Source organism: Rhinopithecus roxellana, chromosome 7, assembly GCF_007565055.1.
Source record: "Rhinopithecus roxellana isolate Shanxi Qingling chromosome 7, ASM756505v1, whole genome shotgun sequence".
NCBI lineage: Eukaryota > Metazoa > Chordata > Mammalia > Primates > Cercopithecidae > Rhinopithecus > Rhinopithecus roxellana.
Window position 1 is genome coordinate 83069215 of NC_044555.1, and position 10519 is coordinate 83079733.

General features: G+C 41.6%; 1 pseudogene; it reads left to right on the forward strand.

Moving 5' to 3' along the window:
• The first annotated feature begins 231 nt into the window (after positions 1 to 231).
• LOC104654931 lies at positions 232 to 4581 on the forward strand (annotated as a pseudogene).
• Positions 4582 to 10519: the final 5938 nt, after the last annotated feature.

Genomic DNA, 10519 nt, shown 5'->3' on the forward strand with positions numbered 1-10519 from the left:
ATATATTATCTTATTTAATTACTACAACTATTTCATTTTACATATGAAGAAACTGAAGCTCAAAAAGATAAAGAAAACTACTGAAGGCCATTTGATTAATAAGTGATGGTACTCACATTCCCTACTTCCTTATGTCTTAGGATGCAAACTAAGCTTGGATTGCCTGAAACTCTGAAGGAGAAACAAAACTTGAAGCTAAGATGAAATTAAATATTTAAGAAGGTCTGATAAATGACATGGGAAGAAAGAACCTGGCATTCTTACCTGAAATATGAGGGTGATGCCCAGAACCAGTTTTGGCAGATGACCCTCAAGTTGGTCACAGCTCATCTCAAGGGCAGAGCAATGATGATTACTGTGACTCATTTGATATCGTATGTTGCCTGGTTCTTTCCCTTTCCACAGAGGATGAGGAAATTCCTTTCTGACCAAACAATCTGCGTTAGTGTTAGAAGATCTTGAGTAGAAGGAAGGAGGTAGAAGGCAAGTGGGTAGAAGAAAGGGAAATTTAGCCTAGGAGTAGAAAATATTGGAGCAGAGGAGAAGTTTAAAATCCCCTAGGCCAGATATTCCCAGTGTCTTTTGGGAATGAGGACACAGATAAGATAGAACTTTGTTGATATTATAGACAAGGCTTAGCGAGCATATCTTGAAAAACATATTGCAGTAACCTCATTGCCTCTCGGCAGTCTGCAGCCCATAGGCTGGGAACTGAGGGTCTAGTCCTGAAGAGTAGATAGGTTTAATTTTGAGACCAACTCTATTAATTTGGTAGTGATTACTGGAAGCACTGTGTTGAGATAGATTCTGAGGACACGTCTAGATGTTAACAGAAAAGATAGCTATGAGTGATTATTGATCTCTCTCACTGGTCTGGACAAGGATGGTGGTGGCGTATATAATAAGTATGTTTTCTATCTCTGACACAGTCATATCTTCATAAGAAGAAACTGCAGGAAAGAAAGTTGGCATGATTTTCTGCCTATTACGAAGTGAGTTAATAGTAGAAGCAAACCTAGATCCCTGATGTCCTGATTAGTGCTTTCTCCATGACACTAAGCCAGTTGAAAAGCCATATTTTTTGTTACCATTTATTCTCAGGCAAAATACGTTTTTCAATTTTCTTTCTACATTGCCCCTGTCTTTTCTGGAAGTCTGCTTCCACGCCAGACATGGTATAGTTTTCTTCTTTCGTTTAAGAAAACAAAATTAACCAAAGCTTATTCAGGGATTGCCTGGTGAATTTAATTGATTGTTGAAAGAAGGGTCTCATCTCTGCTCCATTTCCATGTTCACCCTCTGGTTATGACACATTTGTGCCCAAGCATTAGACTTTGAGATTAGAGGACTAGCTCACTGCTGAACTAAAATCTAGTTCAATTCAAGAAAACCCAGTAAAAGTCTCCTTTTCTCCTCCTTTTCTCTCCATCCTCAACCTTCAAGTCCTCTTGTTCTCTTTCTATTTTAATGCTTTTCAGGCACCTGAGATTAATTAATTTGTTTACTCATATGCACACCCCTGTCCCCACCACACGCACACCACTATACCCATGAAACTTGAGGTTCCCACAAAACCTCTGTTCACCAGAGCTAGAATGGATTTAGGCTTCATCCAGTCTGTCTTCTGAGGACATTAAGGCTCAGAGAGGGCAGAGCTTGAAGCCAATGTTCCAGGATCCAGTATGCAAAATGGCTAGTTTGCTGAATGGTCAATGCACACCCCAGTCTTGCTTTTGTGAACTCTTTAGTTTATGGGTTTTTATTTTGTCTTCATTTTAAGGATTGTTACATTTACCTCTGCCCCGGCTTTCTCCTACTGCAGCTGAGTCTGGGGAGAAGAGAAAGGGGAGAATGAAGAGCATGAAAAGATTGGATAAAGAATGTGAATAATTTCTCTTAGCATCTTCTCTATTAATAACATATCATTAAAATGCTTCAGATATATTCAGAATGTATTGTTGAATAAGACTCTATTAATGAAGGACTCTAAAAAAGAACATATTATCATGACCCCATTCCCCTGATAAGCATATGAATAGATTTCCCATGCACCCCTCAATTTTCTCTCTCCCTCTCTCTGGTCCTCAGTCCTAGAAGCCTTTCTTCTTATCTTCTCTCAATTCTCTCAAAACACCAAGCCCTTTCCTATCTCATGACCTTTGCACTTGCTGTTCTCTATGCCTTGAATGCCCTACCCCCTCTTGCATCAACATCTCCCTGGCATTTTTTTTTTTTTTTTTTTTTTTTTTTTTTTTTTTTTTTTTTTTTTTGAGGTGGAGTCTCGCTCTGTCGCCCGGACTGGAGTGCAGTGGCCAGATCTCAGCTCACTGCAAGCTCCACCTCCCGGGTTTACGCCATTCTCCTGCCTCAGCCTCCCGAGTAGCTGGGACTACAGGCGCCCGCCACCTCGCCCGGCTGGTTTTTGTATTTTTAGTAGAGACGGGGTTTCACCGTGTTAGCCAGGATGGTCTCGATCTCTTGACCTTGTGATCCGCCCGTCTCGGCCTCCCAAAGTGCTGGGATTACAGGCTTGAGCCACCACGCCCGGCTCTCCCTGGCATTTTTAAAGTCTCAGCTTAAATGTTCTCTTTTCAGTGAGGCTTTACTCAGTAACCTAATATAACTTCACTACTTTATCCCATGTATCAGTTAGTTTTTGCCATGTAACAAACACCTCAACATTTATTGGCTTAAAACAACCAGCATTTATTTAACTCATGATTCTCCTGGGCCCAGCTGGGCTCACTCATGGGTCTGAACCTGGCTGGTGAGTTGGTGAAATCCCAGATGACCTCAGTCACATGTCTAGTGGTTGGCTGGCTGTCACTTGGGGTGATGGGCGTAACAGGGCCATATATTACTTATTCTCCAGAAGGCTAGCCCAGGCTTGTTCACATAACATCTTAGAGTTCCAAGAACAAGAGTTTAAGTCCTTAAATGTAAACACTTTTCAAGTCTCTGCCTACATTGTATTTGTTGTGATCCCAGTGGCCAAAGCATATCAAAAGGCCACCCCAGATTGAAGGGGAAGAGAAAGACTTCACCTCTTGAAAAGAGAACACAAGTAGAGGTTTGAAAAGCCCTTGTATATTGGAGTTTGCTCTCTCACTGTGCTTGGGACCCTGAGGCCTAGGATAGCCTGCTGGAGATTGAGGCTACAGGGAAGAGAACTGAGGTGCCCTAGCTAATAGCCTGCCAATCACCAGACATGTGAGTGAGGCTGTCCTGTATCATCTGGCTTCCAGCTGATGCACCAGCTGAGTATAGACATGTGAGAGAACTGAGCAGAGATCAGCAGAGTCAGCCCAGATTTTAAAATCACCTGGTCAACTCACAGAATTGTGAGCTGAATAAAATATTTATTGATTTGAGTCACTGTGGTTTGGGGTGGTTGGTTACACAACAAAGCTAATCAGTACAGGGGGCCTTGATTAAGAAACCAGAGTCAATCAGAATAATACATGATCCTTTGTGGTTAGGTCTTGTAGCTGACAGTGTTAATGCCCCACTCTTAATTGGTTAGGCCTCACTGTTTCTGTCCATGTTTATCTGACTCCCTGTTGCCAATTTCTGCATTTTTTTTTTTTTTTTTTTTTTTTTTTTTTTTTTTTTTTTTTTGCCAAAGGGCTTTCTCTGGGCACCAGAGCTCACCTTGCCTGTGTACACAGTGGGCCAGAAGTTCTGGAGAATTGACATTTACTATGAGCAGCCTTCAACCAGTGATGAATGGGAGTTCATGTATATATAACCCAATAAGTTGCAAAATGAACAATTTGTTCCAAACTGTCTCCTGGAGTTCCCCAATGGGATTGCACTCCAGGAATTGGTAAAGAGCTTCCAGGTTCAGCAGAGGGGAGGACTGCTGGCCAGGGCCTTCGGTATACCGCTTCAGTGAGGGGCTCCACTGCTGCCACCCTGCTTGCTGCCTTCCTGGGTGCCACTCCCCCAGTGAGTCCAACACGACATGCTCCTCTCAGGCTCTTGAATGCTGCTCTGAGCAGTGTCACCCTTTACACTAGAAAGCTGTCAAAAACTATGGGGAAAAAAAACAAAACAAGAAGGAAGTAGAGGAGGTGCTAGAAGAGGAGGAAGAAAAATACGTGGTGGAGAACACTGTCGACTGTCAACTGGTAAAGGGCAAAGTGGAGCACCTCCTAAAGTGGAAGACTTTTTTTAGATGAGGATGACTCGTGGGAACCAGAAGAGAACCTGGATTGTGTGACCTCATTGCTGAGTTTCTACAGTCACAGAAAATAGCACGTGAGACAGATAGATCAGAAAAAGGCAAATGCAAAGCTTATTCTGATTCTGAATATAAGGGAGAGGAGGGCAAACCAGAGAAGAAAGAAAAGTCAGAAAAGCCACGAGGCTTTGTTGGGCTTTGGAGTTGAGCAGATTATTGGAGCTACAGACTCTAGTGGAGAGCTCACGCTCCTGATGAAATGGGAAAACTCTGATGAGGCTGACCTGGTCCCTGTCAGGGAAGCCAATGTCAAGTGCCCACAGGTTGTCATATCCTTCTATGAGGAAAGGCTGATGTGGGCATTCCTACTTCGGGAGGGCAATGACAAAAAATTATGACAAGAATTACTTATCCTGAGCACCAGCCCCTGTCACATCTGGCTGGGAGTTTCAAGTCGGGAGAGAAGGAGTTAGACTTGTGTTGACATCACAGAGGTGGCTTGAGAAGATGTCCTTTGAAGAGCCAGTATAGTCTCTGTGTCCTGCAGCAGCCCAAGTGCTTCAAAATTGTTCCAAGCTGTGTAGCTTGCACATGGTTCCAGTGGAGGGGAGGCGGGATAAGTGTTTCAAGGCAACCTTTGTCGCACTTTGCTGAGAAAAGCAAAGGGCTTTCTATGAAGGACAAAACTTGCAGAATTGGATGTGTGAGAGAGCAAAAAGATACTGTAGATCCTCAAAGAGCATCTCCACAACGCTCAACCTTCTTCCCAATAGTGTCAACTCTGCGTTTTTAGAGTGTAGCATTATGTAGTTTTTGGCTATTACTGGTGTATGCTTTGGGGGAGGGAGAGATGGAGTGGGGAGAAATGGAGATGAGTAGTCTCGTTTTGATTACCATTTGGGACCAGATTGGGAAAATAGTGAAACAATGGAAAGAGCAATGATTTGTTTCTATGTCCAGAATATTTTACATTAAAAATGTCATTAGTACCATAAATAAGGACTGTAAGAGAATGTTTAAAAGCTGTTATTAAGCATGTTCATACCTCAGTATCTTGTGTATCCCATAAATATATACATCCACTATGTACCCACAAAAATTATTTTTTAATTAAAAAAACCTGAATGTCTGAAACCTGTAAGCCAAGGTATTCTCTGCTTGAATTTAATGCTGTTCCCCATGAAGAACTAAGCCAGATCATAAGTTACCAAAGCTGCCATTTTGCAGATGAAAATTGACTGAGGAGGGAAAACCTTTTATTGGAGCCTATACACAGGCAGATCATTCAGTCTTAGAGGTGCTAATTCCTGAAATTAGAAAGAAAACCCTTTATTTTCCAATTATGGAGTTATAAATATCAGCTTTGCCATCCAAGCCACAGGCTGAGGTGTTGGGGAAGGGGAAGAAGGTGATAGAGGAGATGGGAAAGACAAGGGTCTATGCTCTTAGGATGGAGAACTCTTGGAGCCTCTGTTTTTTGAGCTTTGAACTCTGTTTTTTGAGCTTTGAACTCTGAAACCATTGGTGGCAGGTTTCAATCACTGACAGCACAAGTTTCATTGAATCAAATTAGGACGTAAATGATTTCAAAAACCTTTGTATCAGGAGAAGATTAAACTTCCATACTGGGGCAGTAATTCACTTTAAAACAACACAAAGCAAAACAAAAAATATTTTAAAAAGAAATCCTAAGAATTAGGTGATACCCAAAATGCTCTGTCTTGAGTCATTAGATCCATCAGTTCTTGATATCATCTAGACTTGCCTGTAGAGCTGCATTATAAAATCGTTTTAGGCATGTGTTAGGTTTCTGTGAAAACTTTGTTTACATGTAAACTTCATACCACACGGTCAATTTTTGTCTTAAGAAAACTAGATTCATGTTTTTAAAAAGCACTTCCATCATCACCTCCCTGCTCTTGTCTCATTCATCTTTAGCCTGATTTGGAAACATATAGCTCATTTAGGCTGTGTCACTGGCTGAAGCTGGACATTTGCATGCAAAAAAATTGGCATGATGGTTTTGAAGTTGGGAGGGGAGAGCTTTTGAGATTGTTATCAGAGATAGAATGAAGGTCAAGGATAGGAAGAAACTGGGAGACAAGAGAGAGGAATGAGACTGGGGAGAGATCTTCTCTTACATAGCAAGAAACAAAAGTTACAAGTTTAATGTGTTCATTTTTCTTTTAATAGTCTTTTTTCTTCCAATACTATTTTTAGGTGAGTGTTTGTTTGATGTATAATTTACATATAGTGAAATACATAGATCTTCAATGTACTGTTCAATGAGCTTTAGCAAATGTATATGCCTGTATAAGCCCCTCACAAATCAAGATATAGAGAATTTCAATCACCCCCAGATTGTTCCCTTGTGCCCCTTTGCAGTCATTCCTCATTCTTCACCAGAGGCAATCATTACTGTGATTTCTATCATTATATATTATAATTGGCTGTTCCAGAATTTCATAAAAGTGAAATCATACAGTATGTACTCTTTTATGTCTTGCCTTTTTACTCAATACAGTGTATTTAAGATTATCCATGTTGTTGTATATATCAGTAGTTCATTCCTTTTTATTGCTGGATCGTGTTTCATTGTATGACTATAGTATAATTTATTTATAAATTCTCATGTTGGATATTTGCGTTGCTTTTTGTTTTTATCTATTCTGAATAAAGCTACTGTGAGTATTCATTTACAAGTCTTATGGGCATATATTTTCATTTCTCTTAAGTATATATCTAAGAGTGAAATTGCTGGATCATAGGGTAGGTGTGAAGCCTTTGCTCTGGCTGCCTTTGTGACTGACTCAGTTTCCCCAGCCCTCTGCCTTGCCTGCCTTCCTTCTGGGTCTAGAGTACTAAGATTCCACCAAACATTCTGTGGAGGGGCCTCATGCATTCCCCTGCGAGTTTCAGAGCAGGAAATAGGGGAAGGTCAGGAAATAGCATAGGGCTAGAAGTTGAGCATGAGTCATTAGGAAACCAGGGTCTAGTCTTGGTTCTTCCATTAATAATTTTGGGGCAAGTAATTTTCTGACTTTTAATCTTCCCCATTGGCTGCTCTTCAAGACTCCTTCCAGATGGTTCTACACCTGTCTTGTGAGTTCATAATAGATGCTTAATTAGAATTTGTTTCCCTATGTAAGAGAGGGAAAAGTATTAAGTTATTTGTTTTTCTCCTGACTACAAAACATTAATGTAGTTATTTTTTCACTTATTTTCCTGCCTTATGATAAGGGCAGGTGCTAAGGATGATGTTTTGTTTTTGTGACCTGGATGGCTGATAAGGGATACAAATAGGGGAAGCCAAGGAGGACCAGGAGGCTCTAGAAGGATAGCAAATAGATGTGAGGCAGTGTGTGTGTGTGTGTGTGTGTGTGTGTGTGTACTTTGGGGGTGCTAGCACAAAAGCAAGAGAACGAAAAACACACAGAGAGAAGATGGTTGCCACAAGGAGTAAACTTTGGGGAAAAAATATGTTTTGAAGCAGTTTTGCTGAGTCATGATCAATGTCAACAACTCTTTTCCCCCTTACTGAGAAAACTGCAGAAATAGAGCCATCATTCTACAGTATTTTCAGGCTTGGATATATGTTTCTAATGACCTTAAGGCCAGAGGAGAATTTTCCAAAGGGACCCTATGATATTTAGGTTGAACGAATGAAAGTATTAGGATAAAAGCTAACTTGCTGTAACAAAGACATCTAACAACACCATAGCCTACAGAACCAGGAAGTTGATTTGTCTTTCAGGTAACAATTCAGAGGTGCATGATCCACACTGGTGAAACAAATCTCCTCCACAGTCAATCAGAAACCCGAGGTCCTTCTATTGTGTGGCTCTAAGGTATTGTTGTTATCTGTATAGTTGAAGCTAGATTGCTGTGGGTTCCAGTTGGTGGGAAGAAGAAAGATAGCATGGAGACATGCCTACGGTCTTAAATTCTAATTCTGGAAGTGTCTTACATTACTTCTTCTCACATTCCATTGGCCAGAATTCAACCATATGATGAAGCCTAATCTCAAGGGACACAGAAGTGTAGTCAAGCTGTGTGCCCAGGAAGAAGGGGAGAGTGGATTGTAAGGGACAACTGGCAGACTTTACCCCAAAGAGCAAGCCCTTAAATCCCCCAAGGGACTGCTTGGGGGACCATTTTATTCATGTCCTGAGGGAATAGCAATATTCTTCAGGCTTCATTGAGACTTCTTTCTACTCTGACCTATACTGCATCTGTCTGATGTGTGTGCACTCACACCATGGTCTGATGGGCTTTGGGCAAGGGGATTATTTACAGTTCTTGAATCCTTGCTCAATACCAAGTTAGGCTAGAGCTGCATGTGCTTCAGGAGCAGGGTAAAGCAGGAGGGAAGCGAGCTAAAGGGCTCTGTGCCTTCCCCCACATGTTTGTCTCACAGTGGGGAGTTGAAACTGAAGTCTCAAGTCTCTCTCCTTTCCTGGAAAATCTTCCCTAGCCAGATGTGCCCTTTTCTACTCACCTTCATTATCCAATAATCTTTTTTATTCTGTCTTCCCTCACAGACCCCAATAGTGTTGACTGACTATGACAGTATGTAATCGAATGCAGAGTATTCTCCCTCCAATATGATTAGTTAACCTTCATCCCATATGCAGTTAAGTCACCTTCAAAAAGATGCAGCTAATGTCTCCAGGCTACAAATTCCTCCTGAGGTGCTGAGTGGTATGTGCTTAGGTGTTCCTCCATGGTGACATCAATGCCAATTTTATTAACTGAGCACTTCCCCTCCTCTTTCTCTCTCTTCCTTCAGGACTTTGATTCTTCAGTTTTTCTTTATTCCAAGCCCTCCATGGCCTGTGAGCCAAGTCCATACTACTAACAGGTCCCTTGAAATGGCATCCTATATTTGGCTTGTAACCAGACTCTGGGGACATCTATATGACAGTCATAGTTGATTAGGGAAATGGAGAATTTTCTTTTCAAGAGAAAGAGCTAGAGTTTAATTACTATCAGGGCAAAATGGTTCATCTCAAAATAAATTATATTCTCTAGCTGCTAGAACAGCTGTTGAACAAAACACATTCTCTAGTAAGTGAGAAGAAGGATGACAACCTGCAGATCTTAAATGAGAATTGGAAAAGCAAAAACAAGCAGCTGTGGTAGGTTATATTAATAATGGCCCCCATATATTTCCCCTTCCTGTGGCATCACAAATCTTCCCATTAAGAGATGGTATCTATTTCTTTACCCCTTGAGTCTAGGCTGGTCATGTGACCTGCTTTGGCCAACAGGATATTGGCAAACATAAAGCAAGCAGACTCCTGAAATGTGTTTGTGCATTGAGGCTTTCTCTCTTGTGGCTCTTGAATCCCTGAGGCCCAAGCTAGACTGCTGGATGATGAGAAACATGTAGCTGCCTTCATCACCCCAGCCAGCAGCTTGCCAATGCTGGACATATGTGTGAGGCCATGCTAGATCACCCAGCCTCTCGATTACTCATTAGCTGACTCCAGGCAAATGAGATATCTCAACCTAGACCAAAAGAACTACTTGGACAAACCTGAGAATTGTGTTCTAAGTAAATGGAGACTGTCTTAAGACAGTAAGTTTTGGGGTAGCTTGTGATGTAGCAAAAGCTAACTGATACAACTGAGCAGCCAGTGCATGTATGTTTGCATGTCTATGTGTGTGTTTCTAAATGTGTCTCTTGTCTCTTACATCTTCCCCCACATCCATAACAAATGTTCCCAACATGTCCTGAAATCAGTACAGTCAGTTAAGACTTTTACTTAGACGCTCTGTAGGACCTTCAAGCTCAGAAAACAAACATGTAGTAAAGGAGTAAGTCTCCTTTTTCCTCTCTCATTCCTTTCCCATCCCATGCTCCTGAACTTGGAGCCTGGCCTGGCCAGTCTGAAGGAAGGCAGTACCTATTATTGAATGCCCTATATTCCTCATTTCCCTGGAGACATTGCTTCTCCCTGGCAGCCCCAGCAAGAGGGATGAAAGAAGGTATGTGTATGCCCCTAGGTTCTTCCAATCCTAGGGAAAGGAAGGACTACTATTGGTGCTTTCTTCCTTCTCGTCTTAGGGTTTAGATACCAGAATCTTACAGCCTCTCCCACTGCACCTCATATCCCACAAGGGTTGGCTGTTGCTGATGGTTTTTTAAGGCAAGTTCCCAAAGAGTATTCTTTTTTGTCAGATGTGGCTATTGGTTCTTAAACCACATGTTTGGCATTTCTGGGTATGTGGAGTGGAGGACTCTTGGTTAGACAAAGCCCACATGAGATCCTGTCTTTACTGTTAGTTTTCCATATTTGAGTGGGCATGGTTGGCCTAATTATTACTTGGCCT